Here is a 20095-nt window from a genome sequence, read left to right on the forward strand (position 1 = left end):
TCTAGTAGTTTTCTGGTAGCAGCTTTAGGATTCTCTATGTATACTATCATGTCATCTGCAAATAGTGACTGCTTTACTTCTTCTTTTCCGATTTGGATTCCTTTTCTTCTCTGATTGCTGTGGCTAAAACTTCCAAAACTATGTTGAATAAGAGTGGTGAGAGTGGGCAACCTTGTCTTGTTCCTGATCTTAGTGGAAATGCTTTCAGTTTTTCACCATTGAAGATGATGTTGGCTGTGGGTTTGTCATATATGGCCTTTGTTATGTTGAGGAAAGTTCCCTCTATGCCTACTTTCTGCAGGGTTTTTATCATAAATGGGTGTTGAATTTTGTCAAAAGCTTTCTCTGTATCTATTGAGATGATCATATGGTTTTTCTTCTTCAATTTGTGAATACGGTATATCACGTTGATTGATGTGCGTATATTGAAGAATACTTGCATTCCTGGAATAAACCCCACTTGATCATGGTGTATGATCCATTTAATGTGCTGTTGGATTCTGTTTGCTAGTATTTTGTTGAGGATTTTTGCATCTACGTTCATCAGTGATATTGGCCTGTAGTTTTCTTTCTTTGTGACATCTTTGTCTGGTTTTGGTATCAGGGTGATGGTGGCCTCGTAGAATGAGTTGGGGAGTGTTCCTCCCTCTGCTATATTTTGGAAGAGTTTGAGAAGGATAGGTGATAGCTCTTCTCTAAATGTTTGATAGAATTTGCCTGTGAAGCCATCTGGTCCTGGGCTTTTGTTTGTTGGAAGATTTTTAATCACAGTTTCAATTTCAGTGCTTGTGATTGGTCTGTTCATATTTTCTATTTCTTCCTGATTCAGTCTTGGCAGGTTGTGCCTTTCTAAGAATTTCTCCATTTCTTCCAGGTTGTCCATTTTATTGGCATAGAGTTGCTTGTAGTAATCTCTCATGATCTTTTGTATTTCTGCAGTGTCAGTTGTTACTTCTCCTTTTTCATTTCTAATTCTATTGATTTCAGTCTTCTCCCTTTTTTTCTTGATGAGTCTGGCTAATGGTTTATCAATTTTGTTTATCCTTTCAAAGAACGAGCTTTTAGTTTTATTGATCTTTGCTATCGTTTCTTTCATTTCTTTTTCATTTATTTCTGATCTGATTTTTATGATTTCTTTCCTTCTGCTAACTTTGGGGTTTTTTTGTTCTTCTTTCTCTAATTGCTTTAGGTGCAAGGTTAGGTTGTTTATTCGAGATGTTTCCTGTTTCTTAAGGTAGGATTGTATTGCCATAAACTTCCCTCTTAGAACTGCTTTTGTTGCATCCCATAGATTTTGAGTCGTCGTGTCTCCATTGTCATTTGTTTCTAGGTATTTTTTGATTTCCTCTTTGATTTCTTCAGTGATCACTTCGTTATTAAGTACTGTATTGTTTAGCCTCCATGTGTTTGTATTTTTTACAGATCTTTTCCTGTAATTGATATTTAGTCTCATAGCATTGTGGTCGGAAAAGATACTTGATACAATTTCAATTTTCTTAAATTTACCAAGGCTTGATTTGTGACCCAAGATATGATCTATGCTGGAGAATGTTTCATGAGCACTTGAGAAAAATGTGTATTCTGTTGTTTTTGGATGGAATGTCCTATAAATATCAGTTAAGTCCATCTTGTTTAATGTATCATTTAAAGCTTGTGTGTCCTTATTTATTTTCATTTTGGATGATCTGTCCATTGGTGAAAGTGGGGTGTTAAAGTCCCCTACTATTAATGTGTTACTGTCGATTTCCCCTTTTATGGCTGTTAGCATTTGCCTTATGTACTGAGGTGCTCCTATGTTGGGTGCGTAAATATTTACAATTGTTATATCTTCTTCTTGGATCGATCCCTTGATCATTATGTAGTGTCCTTTTTCTCTTCTAATAGTCTTTATTTTAAAGTCTATTTTGTCTGATATGAGAATTGCTACTCCAGCTTTCTTTTGGTTTCCATTTGCATGAAATACGTTTTTCCATCCCCTTACTTTCAGTCTGTATGTGTCTCTAGGTCTGAAGTGGGTCTCTTGTAGACAGCAAATATATGCCTCTTGTTTTTGTATCCATTCAGCCAATCTGTGTCTTCTGGTGGGAGCATTTAGTCCATTTACATTTAAGGTAATTATCGATATGTATGTTCCCATTCCCATTTTCTTAATTGTTTTGGGTTCGTTATTGTAGGTCTTTTCCTTCTCTTGTGTTTCTTGCCTAGAGAAGTTCGTTTAGCATTTGTTGTAGAGCTGGTTTGGTGGTGCTGAACTCTCTCAGCTTTTGCTTGTCTGTAAAGGTTTTAATTTCTCCATCAAATCTGAATGAGATCCTTGCTGGGTAGAGTAATCTTGGTTGCAGGTTTTTCTCCTTCATCACTTTAAATATGTCCTGCCACTCCCTTCTGGCTTGCAGAGTTTCTGCTGAAAGATCAGCTGTTAACCTTATGGGGATTCCCTTGTGTGTTATTTGTTGTTTTTCCCTTGCTGCTTTTAATATGTTTTCTTTGTATTTAATTTTTCACAGTTTGATTAATATGTGTCTTGGCGTATTTCTCCTTGGATTTACCCTGTATGGGACTCTCTGTGCTTCCTGGACTTGATTAACTATTTCCTTTCCCATATTAGGGAAGTTTTCAACTATAATCTCTTCAAATATTTTCTCAGTCCCTTTCTTTTTCTCTTCTTCTTCTGGAACCCCTATAATTCGAATGTTGTTGCATTTAATGTTGTCCCAGAGGTCTCTGAGACTGTCCTCAGTTCTTTTCATTCTTTTTTCTTTATTCTGCTCTGCAGTAGTTATTTCCACTATTTTATCTTCCAGGTCACTTATCCGTTCTTCTGCCTCAGTTATTCTGCTATTGATCCCATCTAGAGTATTTTTCATTTCATTTATTGTGTTGTTCATCATTGTTTCATCTTTAGTTCTTCTAGGTCCTTGTTAAATGTTTCTTGCATTTTGTCTATTCTATTTCCAAGATTTTGGATTATCTTTACTATCATTATTCTGAATTCTTTTTCAGGTAGACTGCCTATTTCCTCTTCATTTGTTAGGTCTGGTGGGTTTTTATCTTGCTCCTTCATCTGCTGTGTGTTTTTCTGTCTTTTCATTTTGCTTATCTTACTGTGTTTGGGGTCTCCTTTTTGCAGGCTGCAGGTTCGTAGTTCCCGCTGTTTTTGATGTCTGTCTCCAGTGGCTAAGGTTGGTTCAGTGGGTTGTGTAGGCTTCCTGGTGGAGGGGACTAGTGCCTGTGTTCTGGTGGATGAGGCTGGATCTTGTCTTTCTGGTGGGCAGGTCCACGTCTGGTGGTATGTTTTGGGGTGTTGTAGACTTATTATGATTTTGGGCAGCCTCCCTGCTAATGGATGGGGTTGTGTTCCTGTCTTGCTAGTTGTTTGGCATAGGATGTCCAGCACTATAGCTTGCTGGTCGTTGAGTGAAGCTGGGTGCTGATGTTGAGATGGAGGTCTCTGGGAGATTTTCGCCATTTGATATTATGTGGAGCTGGGAGGCCTCTTGTTGACCAGTGTCCTGAAGTTGGCTCTCCCACCTCAGAGGCACAGCACTAACTCCTCGCTGCAGCACCAAGAGCCTTTCATCCACACGGCTCCTTAATTTGGGATGATTCGTGTCTATTCATGTATTCCACAGATGCAGGGCACATCAAGTTGATTGTGGAGCTTTAATCCGCTGTTCCTATGGCTGCTGGGAGAGATTTCCCTTTCTCTTCTTTGTTCTCACAGCTCCCAGGTGCTCAGCTCTGGATTTGGACCCACCTCTGCGTGTAGGTTGCCTGAGGGCGTCTGTTCTTCGCTCAGACAGGATGGGGTTAAAGGAGGCGCTGATTCGGGGCTCTGGCTCACTCAGGCTGGGAGGGAAGGGAGGGGCACGGAGTGCGGGGGGGGGGGGGAGGGAGGGGCATGGAGTGCGGGGGGGGGGGGTGGGAGGGAGGGGCATGGAGTGCGGGGCGGGCCTGCAGCGGCAGAGGCCAGCATGAAGTTGCGCCAGTCTGAGGCGCGCCGTGCGTTCTCCCAGGGGAGTTGTCCCTGGATCCCAGGACCCTGGTAGTGGCGGGCTGCACAGGCTCCCCAGAATGGGGTGTGGATAGTGACCTGTGTTCGCACACAGGCTTCTTGGTGGCAGTAGCAGGGGCCTTACCGTCTCACATCTGTCCCTGGGGTCCGCACTGTTAGCCATGGCTCGTGCCTGTCTCTGGAGCTCCTTTAAGCAGCATTCTTAATCCCCTCTCCTCACGCACCAGGAAATAAAGAGGGAAGAAAAAGTCTCTTGCCTCTTCGGCAGGTCCAGACTTTTCCCCGGACTCCTTCCCGGCTAGCCGTGTCGCACTAACGCCCTGCAGGCTGTGTTCACGCCGCCAACCCCAGTCCTCCCCTGGTGCTCCGACTGAAGCCCGAGCCTCAGCTCCCAGCCCCACCCGCCCCGTCGGGGCGAGCAGACAAGCCTCCTGGCTGGTGAGTGCTGGTCGGCCCTGATCCTCTGTGCTGGAATCTCTCCGCTTTGCCCTCCGCACCCCTGTTGCTGTGCTCTCCTCCGTGGCTGCGAAGCTCCCCTGCTGTGCCACCCACAGTCTCCGCCCGCGAAGGGGCTTCCTCGTGTGTGGAAACCTTTCCTCCTTCACAGCTCCCTCCCACTGGTGCAGGACCCGTCCCTATCCTTCCGTCTCTGTTTATTCTTTTTTCTTTTGCCCTACCCAGTTACGTGGGGGGTTTCTTGCCTTTTGGGAGGTCTGAGGTCTTCTGCCAGCGTTCAGTAGGTGTTCCGTAGGAGTTGTTCCACGTGTAGATGTATTTCTGGTGTATCTGTGGGGAGGAAGGTGATCTCCGCGTCTTACTCTTCCCTTGCAGTGTTTCTTGATTCAGCCCATTTCCTCTTTCTTATCACCCTGGTGATCACTTGCTCAGGGTAGGAGCAGATCCCACAATCAAGCACTCTGAGTTCCCTTATCTGTCAAAGTGTGTAACAATAGCTGCCTTGCAGCATTAATATGAGTATTTATAAAATAGTGTGTACAGAGTGGTTTACAAAATAAATAATAGTTATTTTAACAGAGACATTATTACAGGGAATCACACCCAAGATGTTTGTCTTTTTGCATAGAACTCCCATCAGCCAAGAAGCCAGACATAGTCACTTACATTCTATATTCTGACAATCATTTCTTAAACACTTAAAGGGGGTGGGGGGGGGAGGGGAGGTTAATTAAATAAACACTTTAATAAATATTCTTAAATCAGAGACACATATCTTTGAAATTTCTTATCTAAGTTTTGTGCATTTGTTTACATCTCTCTTTGGAAGAATGAATAAATTAATTTCTCCTATCACTTGGCAAAGGTAGGAAGCCTTTGTCAGTGCCGTTTATGCACAAGAGGACAACTTTAGGTCTGTACTGAAGAGAGATTAAATACACAGACTTCTATAGGTCAAGAGGCAAGAAGTTAACGTACTGTTATTATTGTTGTTATTAACATCTATTTATTTAACACACAGTATATGCCAGGTTCTGAACTAAAATTTTTATATACACCATTCAGTCATTAATTTAATGAGCACCTACCATGTGCCAGGGGTTATAGTTAAATAAGTTGTTGAGAAGCCAGTCTGATCTGAATAGTAACATACCCGCTTAAAAAAAATCATGAATCATGATTTTCTGGGACTTATATTCCTCATCTGTATAATGAGGATAATAAAACCTGTTTTTCTATCCAGGACCTCTACAAAGATCAAAAGAGACAATAGACATAAAACCTTGTGAATAATTAAGAGTTTTGAAAATATAAATGTTAAGAATAGCACTGAAATGTTTGTTTGGTTTCAATTTTTGTTCTGTTCATTTGTTTTACTAGATTCTGAAACACCTTTTATATCACCTCAGATTGTATTAGTCTGCCTTCCAGAGAAAACCAAACTAAAGTGGTTTAACTGGAAAACACTTATTTTTGCCAAATAACGAAAAATACGGGGGTAGGCAATCTAAGGCTCAACACTGATGTTAAGGACCCAGGTTAATCCTACCTTCATGCCACTCCAACCTTAGAGTTTGATTTTCTTCATGATCATACAATGGCTGCTGCACCTCCAGGATTGCAGCCACATTCTAGGCAGACATCTTTATGAAGTTTTGTCAGATACGTCAGGAAAAGAAGCTCTTTCCAGTTGTAGTTAGAATTCAAGATACAAAGTATAGCTTCCCCCATAGGAAAAAAATGGTCAATTTATTAATAAACAAAAAGGAATGGGATCTTATTCATATTCATAATTCTTATTATACTGCAGACTCAAAGGTTATAAAAAAATTAAAAGGAAAATAAAGATGAAATTAAATGTACACATGCCTGGAATTAAATTCACTCAGAGAAATAAGGGGGAACTAGAGGCGTTCATTACTCATACTATCAGGGAGCAGGGAAAGAATAAAACAACATAAAGGCTAGTAGATTAAACTAGAGTGAAAAAACAGTTTCTCTAAAGGGAATATGTTCATCAGGGTTCTATAGAGAAACAAGCCAATAGGAACCCAAAGAAAACTTGAAGACCGTCAGCTGGCAGAATTCTTCTTCTTCTAGGGATGCCAGTTTTTTTCTTAAGGTCTTCAACTGATTGGATGAGGTCCACCACACTATGGAGGATAACCTGCTTCACTCTACATCTACTGACTTAAATGTTTACCTCATCTAAAAAAAAAAAACCTTTACAGCAACATCCAGATACGTTTGCCCGTACATCTAGGTACTATAGTCTAGCCAAGCTGACACATAAAATTAAACGTCACAGGGACCCCTGAGATCTTAAAAAACAAGCCAGACATATACGAAGTGCAGATTTTAGTGGTTTTTCCCGAGTGTTGGGATCTAGGAAATGATTGGGAGGCAACCTCCTAAAACTCAGAAATTCCATATTAAAAAATAATTCCTTGAATTTCTTGACAGCTATATCTCGTGGTTACAGAAAACTGGACAGAATTGAGAAAGAACAGTATGATTATAAAATACACAAAGATTATTAGAGTACATTGTTAAAATAATGGCCCCCCAATGAACCATTCCTCCTTTTGTTCATTCCCATTTTATGTCACTTTGCTATGCCTTCCACCCAGAGGTGGAACCCATTTCCTCACTCCTTAAATCTGGGGTTGTCTAGTGACTCTTGACAATAGAATGCAGCAGAACTGATGTTATACAACTTTCGGGGATGGCATCTCCTGCTTTCACTCTCTTAACACTACCCTGAGACCACTACTCTGTGAAGGAACCCAGGCAAGTGGAAAGAGAGGTCCTACTGTCCCAGCTCTGGCTGCTGAGTCCAGTCCCCACTGACGCTCCAGCTACGTGTAGCCTCATGAGTGATCCCAGGCAAAATTAGCAGATAACCCAGCCAACCCAAAGAATTATAAAAAGTAATACGTCACTGTTGCTGTCAGCCACTAAGTTTTGAGGTGGTTTGTTGCACAACTGTAGATAACTAAAGCATAACTGCAATTCATTTATTTTCATAGCTGCCTAGTACTTCATCGAATAACTTCACGATTTTAAAAAATCCATTTCTTTCTTGATAACTATTTGAAATGTTCCCAGTTTATTGCTGTCAAGAAAAATGCCTCTTATGAACATTTATATACATTTATATGAACAGTTACATAAATACAAGAATTTCTCCGGAATATATACCTAGGAGTAGAATTACTGCTGTAAATATGAGCATTTTCAGGTTAACTATCAAAGTAGGCATCAAGCTGCTTTCCAAAGTACAAACAAACCGTGCAGCGATTAGACAGATAAACCATAAAAGAAAAGGTTAGTACATACACTAACTTAAGTCAAGAACTTTTTCATTAAAGACAACATAATGAAAGGAAAAGACGAGCAACAAACTGGAAAAAGGCATTTGCCTACATTTAATTAACAAAGAATTAGTAATACTTAACACATAAAGAATTATGAATCAATGGGGAAGAAGATAAACAACTTATTAGGAAAAAATACAAACAAACATATCACAGAAGGAAAACATAAAATGGCCCATAAACATGTAAAATAAATTTCCAGTTCATTAGTAAATAGGGAAATGGGTTTCTTAAGGAACCCAAGACATTTCTTTGCCATTTTAAAGGGGGTGGATGATATTGGTAAAACAAAATTTAAGTCGGGTCTCCTAACTATTCACCTACTAAATTTATGTCTTAAATATTCAAAAATAAAAAATCTGGAATTGAAATGGTGACAGTAAAATACACAATGTTGATGCAGGTGCAGGGAAAAGTAACTAATTCTGCAGGTAAGAACGTAAATGAATACATTTCTAGAGATGGATTTGGTAATATATACCAAAAGCTCTTAAAGTGTTTATGCTCTGAGTCAGGAATTTGACTTCTGGGAACTTATATGCCAGCTGCAGAGATATTTGCCCTGGAAGTGTTGACTGCTGCACACCTTGACCATACGCCCTTCTAAAGGGTTTGTCTCACCTGTAGTTCTTCCTGAGAGGTAAGGTCAACTTTTACACCAGATGAACCTGACCTCATCCTGCCAGAGATGAAGGTACTGATGGGTCAGCACAAAGTGATGAGCATGGACAAACAGGAAACCAAGAGACTAAAGCTGTCGGTTATGGAGACAGGAGCCGAAAGGATGGATTAAAGGTTGCCACGATGCATTCATCTAGACAGGGAAGACCATCACATAACAGAGACGAGAATTAGGAGGAGGTAAAGGAACACTGTTAGTAAAAAGAAAGAATGAAATAGATGCACAGAGAGAAGCAACTCTCCTAGAGCTGCTTAGACGGCCACAGCCTTCTAGGTCCAGCTCCAGCCCACATGTGTCGTAACAGTAAAACACTTTTTCATTGAGGAGCCTCAAGCAAGACTATTTCTTGAAACCAAGAAGGTTCTCACTAAAACAACCCCGAATGAAATAATGTATAAGGGCATAAAAGTGTGATGCTGAAGCAAGCATACTGATTAAATGACAAGTTCACCATGATAGGTTTTTTGTCTCCTCTATGTGATATATGGTCTGCATCTTTTGTGCAATTTACTTCTGGGGAAGAAAATTAGTAGGAAACTTTGACTAGAGGATCAAACTCTGTCTTCTAATCTGATCCCGCCAGCAATATACAGCATTTAAAGTCAACTAAAATAAGTTAATAAAATTAAAAAGAAGCACATTCAGAAAAGTATACCAAATATTTGCATTTTTTCCTTGATATTTACATATACAGTGTGTGATAAACACAGACATAGATCAGAAAGAATGTACATCAAAATATTAAAGTTTTTTAACTCTATGGGTTCTTTATGTACAGTGAAATGGATAATTTTAGAAATAAACACTTTAATGTGAGCTTGTGAATATTTGTGCCTTTGGATAGCACCCCCATATGGTTCTTCCATGGGAAAGGACAGTTCCACGGGAACAGTTTGAAGATGCTGATTCATGGTCAAATGTTTCACACTCACTGTCATAAATGAGCACTACACAAGGTCAGAAACACAAAGTAAGACATTGGGAAGCTGTTCGCAGTTTTAACTGAGCTCCTGGCTAAGCCATTTCAGGGCCGCCATGGTTAGACATCCTGATTGTTCATTTGCTGCTTTGCTCATGAAATTTAGGAGGAAATGCCATAGACTGTTATTGGCAAAGCAAGTTATTTGACGTATTATTCGACATCAAAAAGTTGTCTCAATGAGAAAAAATTAGTAGCTGAGTTTATTTCTGTGATAATGTTTTGAATTTAAATTCTCTGATAAACTTATCATTAAGGTTTTATAAGAAGGTTGTTCAATGTTAGTTTATTATTGCAGACTATTTAGTAATGGCTTTAAAATAGATTCTATTTGTAATGTGCAGCAAATAGGATTTTAATAATCAAGGAATTTTTACTTTTATGCCATGTTAATCATTAAATTGAGCCAGGAAATAACAGAGTTGAATCAGATGAAAATATTAAATCTTTTAGCAGGAGGCTGGATAAAACAGTTTGATCATTTGAGGTTTACCTATGAATTAACTCATTGTGAAAAGATAATAAATGATTTCATTACTCACCATCTGTTAGAAATTCAATTAAATGCCATTTAGTTTCCGTCACCACAAACCTCCTGCCATCCCTCCAGTCTCAGTATTATCCCTACTGCATGTTGACCCTGCTGGGGGGTAAACCTCAGCCATCTAGAGAAGGGACATAGCGTGAATCCTATGTTAGATCCATGACATAGCTACACGCTAAATTCCATCCACCACGTGTCATTCACTCCCCTCATCAGTGATACAAAGCAGTGGATCCCCTGAATCCCCAGGCACACTTGGTCCTCCACCCTCAGCATTCCTCTGACACTTGGGAGCTCTCTCTCTACTTAACTTGCAGTGTTGTCATGATACACCTACCTGGCTACTTCTTCACAAACTGACGAGTACTTTAAGGTCCAGGACAATATCTAGTTTACTGTGATGTAATGGGACAAAAAATATTATTTAAAGCCAAAGCTGACTGTATCAACTTCTACCCAATAGGAAAAATGCCATAGTTCTATTCTCTTTCTCAGAGACTTTTGTAGAAAAGACTAAAATTGCAAGACCTCTTCCAATTCTTTTGTGCTGTTTCATGGTGGAAAGTAGAGCACACATCCCATTGTTTAGCAGAATGCCTTAGGTGTATCTCCACCTATTCAAAAGTATACCCAAAGCAGGGCTTCCCTGGTGGCGCAGTGGTTGAGTCCGCCTGCCGATGCAGGGGACACGGGTTCGTGCCCTGGTCCGGGAGGATCCCACATGCCGCAGAGCGGCTGGGCCCGTGAGCCATGGCCGCTGAGCCTGCACGTCCGGAGCCTGTGTCCGCAACGCAAGAGGCCACAACAGTGAGAGGGCCGTGTACCGCAAAAAAAAAAAAAAAAAAAAAAGTATACCCAAAGCAGAGGAACAGGAAATAAATTGCCCCGCATAACACAGTAAGGAGAATTGAGTTTCCCTGGGTTGCTTAAGGATGAAGGCGGGGGGGAGTCCACTAAACTGAAAACTAGAGATTCTGGAGAATGGCTCTCAAACTATCTGTGGTGAAGGACAGGGTTTTTGGGTTTTCTTTTTAGTTTTTTGTTGTTGGAGTGAGCTGTTCTTGTGGGGGGGGGTAGTTAGTTTTGATCATCACTGATTAATTGTTGTAAATGCTTACTCTCAATTTCAGGATTTACCTCATGGTGAATTGATTAGAGTCCACCACTTTGAGTAGCATTTGTCTAGAGGGTGGGGAGGTTGAAGGACTCTCAAGAACAATAATGTCTAATATTCAATTTTAAGTTGTCATTGCTGATATATATGTACCCTTTATGTCACCAAATTTTTAAATGCTTTGCATGAATGGATTTTGTTTTGGTTGCAGTTGGGGATAGGGATTTTGGAAGACAAGGAAGGGAGAAAATTTTATGTCTTGGTCAACGTAGAGCAGACAAGAGAAGGGAATAGATGGTGACACATAAAAGTTTGATGAGATCAAAAACTAAAGCCAGAATCACCTTAAGGATATAATCTCTATAGATAGCCAACTAACCAAAAAGCCCACCAAAAGTTTTATAGATTAAGCAAAGTCAAGTTTATAGCTTATTTCAATAAAGGAGGTCATTACCTTGATGGAGTCTTAGAAGCATCTTGACAGAGAGAGTACAGAGGAAAGATAAGAGTCTGGTTTAAGATGGGTCCTTCAGTGTGAAAGGAAATTGAGCAGGGTTTGTGGTATAATAGTTTAGAACTGGCAGATGCAGTGAGAACAAGGTTATAAAGGAAGTCTTGAAGAGTAAACAGTCCTTTGATAAACCCAGTTGAATAACCTATTGTTCTGAGAAGGAGGCTGTTTACCTTGATGAAGGCTACTTGAGTAGTCTACCACTGAAATAAATGGATTTCAGAAAGTCCATGAGACAGACATCTTCCTGGATAAGAATTTCCTGGAAAAATAAAGTCAGGTTAATGCACAGTGGTGAGTAGTTAAAGTCATGCGAAGGTTGACAGTAAGCTACAGTTTTCAGTTCTGAGTAACCAGTAAATGCAAACCCTGTAGAAGATACTAGATTTCTCAGAGGTTTTAGGACAGGAAATTGGTCTCATGTGACACGTTTGTCACCCCTGTCTTCCAGCAATGAGAGGCATGTAGTAGGGACTTGACAAATACTTACGAAAACAGAATGAATAAATAACTGAGTGCATGAATGAGCACACCACCCTGTTAGTATTGAATTCAAAGCCTGAAAGCTCCAGTTTTTTAATGTCCTCTATCATAATGACTTCTTGTTTCAACATCATCTATTTCTTTAAGAAGAAAAAGAAAAAGCAACCATGCTAAACTTCAAACATGAGCACATGAGCATGTCTGATGAATGACCCTGTAGAGCACTGGAATCTTACACAACTCATCGTGAACCGACTGGAAATCTGGTCTCCCACCATCAGCCCTGTGAAACCTGAAAGTGACCATTTATAAAGAAGTGGTGACTCTGCCATGGGATGCAATGAGAGCCCTGAACTCAGAATCCTGCCTGATATATTTCATGTGATTCCTCCTTTTTTTTTTTTTTTTTTGCGGTACGCAGGCCTCTCACTATTGTGGCCTCTCCCGTTTAGGAGCGCAGGCTCAGCGGCCATGGCTCATGGGCCCAGCCGCTCCGCGGCATGTGGGATCCTCCCGGACCGGGGTGCAAACCCGTGTCCCCTGCATCGGCAGGCGGACTCTCAACCACTGCGCCACCAGGGAAGCCCGATTCCTCCTTTTTAATTTCCACTTGGAGAGACTCATTGAACTTGTAGCTGACTGATGGAACTTTCCTTTGCCAGGCAAGCAATAAATTCAGCTTTGTTTCCAATCTTAATTTGGTGGTCATTTTTTCTCAGTGCTTAACAATTCCAATAGAATCAGAACCCCCAGATATAACAAAGAGGTAGACTATTAATAAAATCCCAACCCCACCGTCAATGAGGTTCCAAAAATAAAAGTATTGTTTTCTCCAAAGCTACAATCCAAAACTTTGTAATACAATTAAAACTTTATAATAGTGTAATTTTAAAATGCAGTCTTTACAGACTGAGGCATATACATTGTGGCTGACTGGTCATGTATTTCAAACAAATATTAAAACATTCTGTGGACAATGACATGACCTATTTGAAACCAGAACTGCCCCCCAGAAAATCTAAGACACTAGGTCTTGAATCCAAAACATCTCTACCCACACTCCTTTGATTGTGTACGTTGTTTTACAAGACTGTTTGAAATTTCTTTAGATGTGTGTTTGGAACCAACAACATTTGTTTTTTAAGCAAACTTCTCTAGGAAAAACAGGGTATTATTCATTTATATACACTCATTTATATATTAATGAATTTGGTCAAATAAAGGCATATGATTTGGGCACTTACTAGATATCAGGGGAAGGTCTGAGTCTGAGTCAGCTACCTCAAAGGTCTTGGTTAAGACAGAAAGAAAGTGCTCTAAGCCAGTAAGCCCTGGGAGAGTAACGATCAAAAGAAGACGGGAATATCCCAGTCTGTACATTCAAGGAACATTCTCCAAAACTGAACGAGGTCTGGATCTCCCTCTGTTTGTGAGTTGGGACCTGCCTATAATATTTTTAGGATGTCTTGGTCATTGAAATACTATATCTCTGAGCAGAAGGGGAGAGATACCTCAGCTATATGTACTTTCAGAGTATTTTCATTTTGGTTGTCTCTCCAGCTGAGCTTGGGTTTCCCACCTGATAGACTGCATTTAAAATGTTCTGTTGGAGTATTCAGTTCATTTATTTTTAATTAAAATGTTATTAAGATTATAAAACTGGTATTAAGATTAAAAGCAGACAGAGCAAATTATGTATGTGATGTGGTAACATTAAATATTCACTCACCCAGCTAATCTGGATAACTTCAGAGTGAAGAGCAAAAAATCACTGTGGCTTCCAACTCTTCTTTTCAGTTTCCCAGCAGATGTCCCTGGGTGCCCTCTCTGTTGCGATTCATGAGTCTGTCCTCCTAGACTGCTTCTAATGGAGCCTTGCAAATAAGTGATATCTCACCAGCCCATCAGTGTGGAAAAATGGGGGAAAGGGAGTATCAGCTACCTGTTATCACCCCAGAGAAGAAAAACCAGTTTCATGATCAACAGAGCCCATGGAACGAACGTAACATGGGCACCTTGAAATGACGGAAGAGCTTCAGTGCACATTAAGCTGTCTCCAACCACTGGTTCCAGGACCCACAGGAAAGGTGACTATACGCAGATGGGAAAAGCACTACAGTTGATCTGGCTTGGACATGACTCCTACCTTGTGGGTAGACACTAGAAATAGGCCTACAGAGAACCCATGGCTTAACAGGAAAAGAAATTATAGCTAACAAGCACTTTAAAATTCATGATCTATCTTACCTTTCAACAAGCCATTGTGGTTGACAGCAAAAGTTCACAAAACAACCTATATAAAAAAATAAATTAAATTAATTAAAAAAAAGACACCATTGACACTAAGTGAAATCAGGCCTCTCCATCAAAAGAGAGAGCTGCTCTATCCTATGGTATTTCTGGCAAAAGATTTCAGCTGGGTAATGTACTAAAGTCACTCATCAAATAAAGATAATATACTTATTTAAGGAAAAAAAAGTTAACAAAACAGAAATGAACTTCTCAAGGCCATTCTAGAGATGCAGGTTGTTGAGTGAGAATTGGAACTAGCCTCTAAATCCTACGGGAGTTCTAGGTGATACATATGTACGTATGTTTGTATGTATGTATGCACACGTGCATGTGTGCATGCGTGCGTGTGTGTGTGTGTGAGAGAGAGAGAAACTGATCAGGAGGCTTCTATATAGGATGTACAAACCCTTCACCTTCTTACTCTTGTTTCTGGGATGTGCAATTGTATTAGTTGATCTCAGCTATGCATTTTTAGAAATTGAGCACTTTACCCACCTTGGAATGCTGGATTGGGTAATCTGACCATTAATAAGGTTATGTCAGATTACTTTTAGAGGCTTCTTAAAATCAAAGTTAATGTTTTGTATGAGTATTTCTATTAAAGAGAATAAATCCAGAATAAAAAATATTTTTCTTTCCCCCTAAACATTACTCAGGTAAAAAGCAGGCAGTCTGGGCTTCCCTGGTGGCGCAGTGGTTGAGAGTCAGCCTGCCGATGCAGGGGACACGGGTTTGTGCCGTGGTCCAGGAAGATCCCACATGTCGCCGAGCGGCTGAGCCTGTGAGCCATGGCTGCTGAGCCTGCGCGTCCGGAGCCTGTGCTCCGCAACGAGAGAGGCCACAACAGTGAGAGGCCCACGTACTGCAAAAAAATTTTAAAAAGCAGGCAGTCTGAAAAATGTCAAATATTTCAAAAATAAAGTTGATATAAATGCAAGAATCTACAATGGTTTATGAAAACAAGGAAGCAACTGGAAAATTTTCATTAACATAATCCTTTTCAAAGAAGAAAAAGGAAAAAATAACAGTAAATTTACTGCTGAGTTTCTTAGCTAGAGAAGAAATCCTAAACTGTATCAATCATTTGCTTCAGATCAGAATCTACATTTAGCTTAGGAAACAGACATCTTTTCCTAAGTCCTGGGTCCAGGATCCAAATGCAGGCTGTGGGGCCTGTGTCCACTTAGGTCCAGTAGGGTCCCCACTGGAGTGGCCAGTATGTCACTGGAGAATGGTCTCATTTGTAGCCTCCAAATCCAGTTCTCTGGCCCTCCCAGAGTTTCTGTGAGCTCCCTAGTGTTCTTGAATTCATTCCTTTTCTGTTTAAACTGCCTAGACTGACCTTTATTTTTGGAACACCCTCACACAGAGGCACACATGAAGGACATCCTCCACACGATAGCCAGAGTGAGATTTCTATGCAAACATCAATACATTACACTCCCTTAATCAAAACCCTCTAATGGACTTCCCACTGCCACCACACTATAGCCCAGACCCCTCACCAGGAATGTGGGCCCACACCTTGACCATGGAGACCTCTGCTACAGCCTATATTCCCATAAGATCTGCCCTACCCATCTCCTTCCCCTCTCCCTGTCAATCACTCCACTCCAGCCACACTGGCCTCTTTCTGTCCCTCAGACACACCAGCTCCTTCCCATCTCAGGGCCTTTGCGCTTGCTATTCCTTCTGCTTCCAGAACCTCTCATTGCTGCTACCCTCACACTACTGAGATCTCAATAAAATAATCAATGTCTTATTTCCTTTACCACTCCAGGCCCTCTCTATTACATTCTCTTTTTTTATCTTCTACTTACTTAGTTCTAACACGTCCAGAAAATTACTTTATTGATTTATTTCCTTAACTGCATTTTGTCTATTTCCTCCTATGTGAATGTAAACAGTCTGAAGGTAGGAACTCTGCCTCATCCAGTATTCAGAACTCTGCCAAGAATATTGTAGATATTCAATAAATATTTTTTACTACATGACAGACTTCAAAATATCTTTGAATATTTTTATGAAGTTTTAATTTTAAAACAGATATTGCTTATTTTCTAAAAGAAAGCAATCCATTCTTATTCGAAATAACTTGGAAGATACAAAAGATTACAGAGGGGGCCTCCCAGGGGCTCCCTGGTGGCGCAGTGGTTGAGAGTCCGCCTGCCAGTGCAGGGGATGGGGATTCGTGCCCCGGTCCGGGAAGATCCCACATTCCGCGGAGCGACTGGGCTCGTGAGCCATGGCCGCTGAGCCTGCGCGTCCGGAGCCTGTGCTCCGCAATGGGAGAGGCCACAGCAGTGAGAGGCCCGCGTACCACAAAAAAAAAAAAAAAAAAAAGATTACAGAGAAAACAAAAATCACCTTTATTTCCACACCGAGGGAGAAGCACTAATAACAATTTGATCTATTTCCTTTATGCATTTTTTTTCTATAGAACATAGAGCCATTTTACATAATTGAAATTATTTTCCATACTGTATCAGTTTCCTAGGGCTGCTGTTACAAATTGCCACAAACTGGAGGGCTTAATATAATAGAGATAAGCAACTTACAGTCTGGGAGAAAATATTTGTAAACCATATATCTGATAAGGGGTTAATATCCAAAATATATAAAGAATTCCTACAACTCAGCAAAAACCACAAAGAATCCAATTTAAAAAATGGGCAGAAGATCTGAATAGACATTTCTCCAAAGACATAAAATGGCCAATGAAAAAAATGCTCATCAACACTATTCATTAGGGGAATGCAAATCAAAATCTCAACGAGGTATATTACCTTAAAGCTATTAAAATCTGCTACCAAAATGACAAGACATAAAAGTGTTGGGCTAAAGATGTGGAAAAATTGGAGCCCTTGTACACTGTCAGTGGGAATGTAAAAAGTGCAGCCACTACGGAAAACTGTATGGAGGTTTCTCAAAAAGTTAAAAATACAACTAACATATGATCCAGCAATCCCACATCTGGGTATATGTCCAAAAATATAGATCTTGAAGATGTATTTGCACTTTTATATTCACTGCATCATTATTAACAATAGCCAAGAAGTAGAAATAACTTAAATGCCCATCTATGGATGAATAGAATAGATAAAAAAAAATTTGGTGTATACTTAAAATAGAATAATATCCAGCCATAAGAAAAAGAAGGCTATCCGTCCCTTTTTTTTTAATAAGAATTTTTTAATTCAATAACTTTATTATACTTTATTTTATTTTTACTGTATCTTCTTTCTTTCTGTATTTTTTCCTTTCCCTCCTTCCTTCCTTCCTCCCTCCCTCCTTTCTTTCCTTCTTTGCTTCTTTCTTTCTTTCTTCCTTCCTTCCCTCCTTTCCTTCTTTCTTTCCTCATACTTCTACTAATTCTCTCTACTTTTTCTCCCTTTTATTCTGAGCCGTGTGGATGAAAGGCTCTTGGTGCTCCAGCCAGGAGTCAGGGCTCTGCCTCTGAGGTAGGAGAGCCAACTTCAGGACACTGGTCAACAAGAGACCTCCCAGCTCCACATAATATCAAATGGCGAAAATCTCCCAGAGACCTCCATCTTAACACCAGCACCCAGCTTCACTCAACGACCAGCAAGCCACAGTGCTGGACAACCTATGCCAAACAACTAGCAAAACAGGAACACAACCCCACCCATTAGCAGAGAGGCTGCCAAAAATCATAATAAGGCCACAGACACCCCAAAACACACCACCAGACGTGAACCTGCCCACTAGAGAGACAAGATCCAGCCTCATCCACCACAACACAGGCACTAGTCCCCTCCAGTAACAGTAACACAATTACAGTAGGGGACTTTAACACCCCACTTTCACCCATGGACAGAGCATCCAAAATGAAAATAAATAAGGAAACACAAGCTTTAAATGATACATTAAACAAGATGGACTTAATTGATATTTATAGGACACTCCATCCAAAAACAACAGAATACACATTTTTCTCAAGTGCTCGTGGAACATTCTCCAGGATAGATCATATCTTGGGTCACAAGTCAAGCCTTGGTAAATTTAAGAAAATTGAAATTGTATCAAGTATCTTTTCCAACCACAACGCTATGAGACTAGATATCAATTACAGGAAAGGATCTGTAAAAAATACAAACACATGGAGGCTAAACAATACACTACTTAATAATGAAGTGATCACTGAAGAAATCAAAGAGGAAATAAAAAAAATACCTAGAAACAAATGACAATGGAGACACAACGACCCAAAACTATGGGATGCAGCAAAAGCAGTTCTAAGGGGGAAGTTTATAGCAATACAAGCCCACCTTAAGAAGCAGGAAACATCTCGAATAAACAACCTAACCTTGCACCTAAAGCAATTAGAGAAAGAAGAACCAAAAAACCCCAAAGCTAGCAGAAGGAAAGAAATCATAAAAATCAGATCAGAAATAAATGAAAAAGAAATGAAACAATAGCAAAGATCAATAAAACTAAAAGCTGGTTCTTTGAGAAGATAAACAAAATAGATAAACCACTAGCCAGACTCATCAAGAAAAAAAGGGAGAAGACCCAAATCAATAGAATTAGAAATGAAAAAGGAGAAGTAACAACTGACACTGCAGAAATGCAAAAGATCATGAGAGATTACTACAAGCAACTCTATGCCAATAAAATGGACAATCTGGAAGAAATGGACAAATTCTTAGAAATGTACAACCTGCCAAGACTGAATCAGGAAGAAATAGAAAATATGAACAGACCAATCACAAGCACTGAAATTGAAATTGTGATTAAAAATCTTCCAACAAGCAAAAGCCCAGGACCAGATGGCTTCACAGGCGAATTCTATCAAACATTTAGAGAAGAGCTAACACCTATCCTTCTCAAACTCTTCCAAAATATAGTAGAGGGAGGAACACTCCCAAATTCCTTCTACGAGGCCACCATCACCTTGATACCAAAACCAGACAAGGATGTCACAAAGAAAGAAAACTACAGGCCAATATCACTGATGAACATAGATGCAAAAATCCTCAACAAAATACTAGCAAACAGAATCCAACAGCACATTAAAGGTATCATACACCATGACAAAAGACCCGTATGCAGAAAATTATAAGACACTGATGAAAGAAATTAAAGATGATACAAATAGATGGAGAGATATACCATGTTCTTGGATTGGAAGAATCAACACTGTGAAAATGACTGTACTACCCAAAGCAATCTACAGATTCAATGCAATCCCTATCAAACTACCACTGGCATTTTTCACAGAACTAGAACAAAAAATTTCACAATTTGTATGGAAACACAAAAGACCCCAAATAGCCAAAGCAATCTTGAGAACAAAAAAAGGAGCTGGAGGAATCAGGCTCCCTGACTTCAGACTATACTACAAAGCTACAGTAATCAAGACAGTATGGTACTGGCACAAAAACAGAAAGACAGATCAATGGAACAGGATAGAAAGCCCAGAGATAAACCCACGCACATATGGACCCCTTATCTTTGATAAAGGTGGCAGGAATGTACAGTGGAGAAAGGACAGCCTCTTCAATAAGTGGTGCTGGGAAAACTGGACAGGTACATGTAAAACTATGAGATTAGATCACTCCCTAACACCATACACAAAAGTAAGCTCAAAATGGATTAAAGACCTAAATGTAAGGCCAGAA

At 40.0% G+C, this 20095-nt stretch overlaps 2 long non-coding RNA genes across 2 annotated transcripts in view; one reads left to right on the forward strand and one right to left on the reverse strand.

Moving 5' to 3' along the window:
• The window catches only part of LOC307194084, a 76325-nt gene extending 61090 nt beyond the window's left edge, over nt 1-15235 (forward strand). The window contains exons 3-4 of the long non-coding RNA XR_013830495.1: nt 13959-14248; nt 15110-15235. This is a non-coding gene — a long non-coding RNA (uncharacterized lncRNA). The remainder of the gene's footprint in view (nt 1-13958; nt 14249-15109) is intronic.
• Nucleotides 5656-20095, reverse strand: part of LOC307194083 — a 461642-nt gene continuing 447202 nt past the window's right edge. The window contains exons 8-11 of the long non-coding RNA XR_013830494.1: nt 14409-14454; nt 11852-11940; nt 10052-10174; nt 5656-8662 (exon numbers count right to left, since the gene is read on the reverse strand). This is a non-coding gene — a long non-coding RNA (uncharacterized lncRNA). The remainder of the gene's footprint in view (nt 8663-10051; nt 10175-11851; nt 11941-14408; nt 14455-20095) is intronic.

This window comes from Stenella coeruleoalba (genome assembly GCF_951394435.1).
Source record: "Stenella coeruleoalba genome assembly, chromosome: 11".
NCBI lineage: Eukaryota > Metazoa > Chordata > Mammalia > Artiodactyla > Delphinidae > Stenella > Stenella coeruleoalba.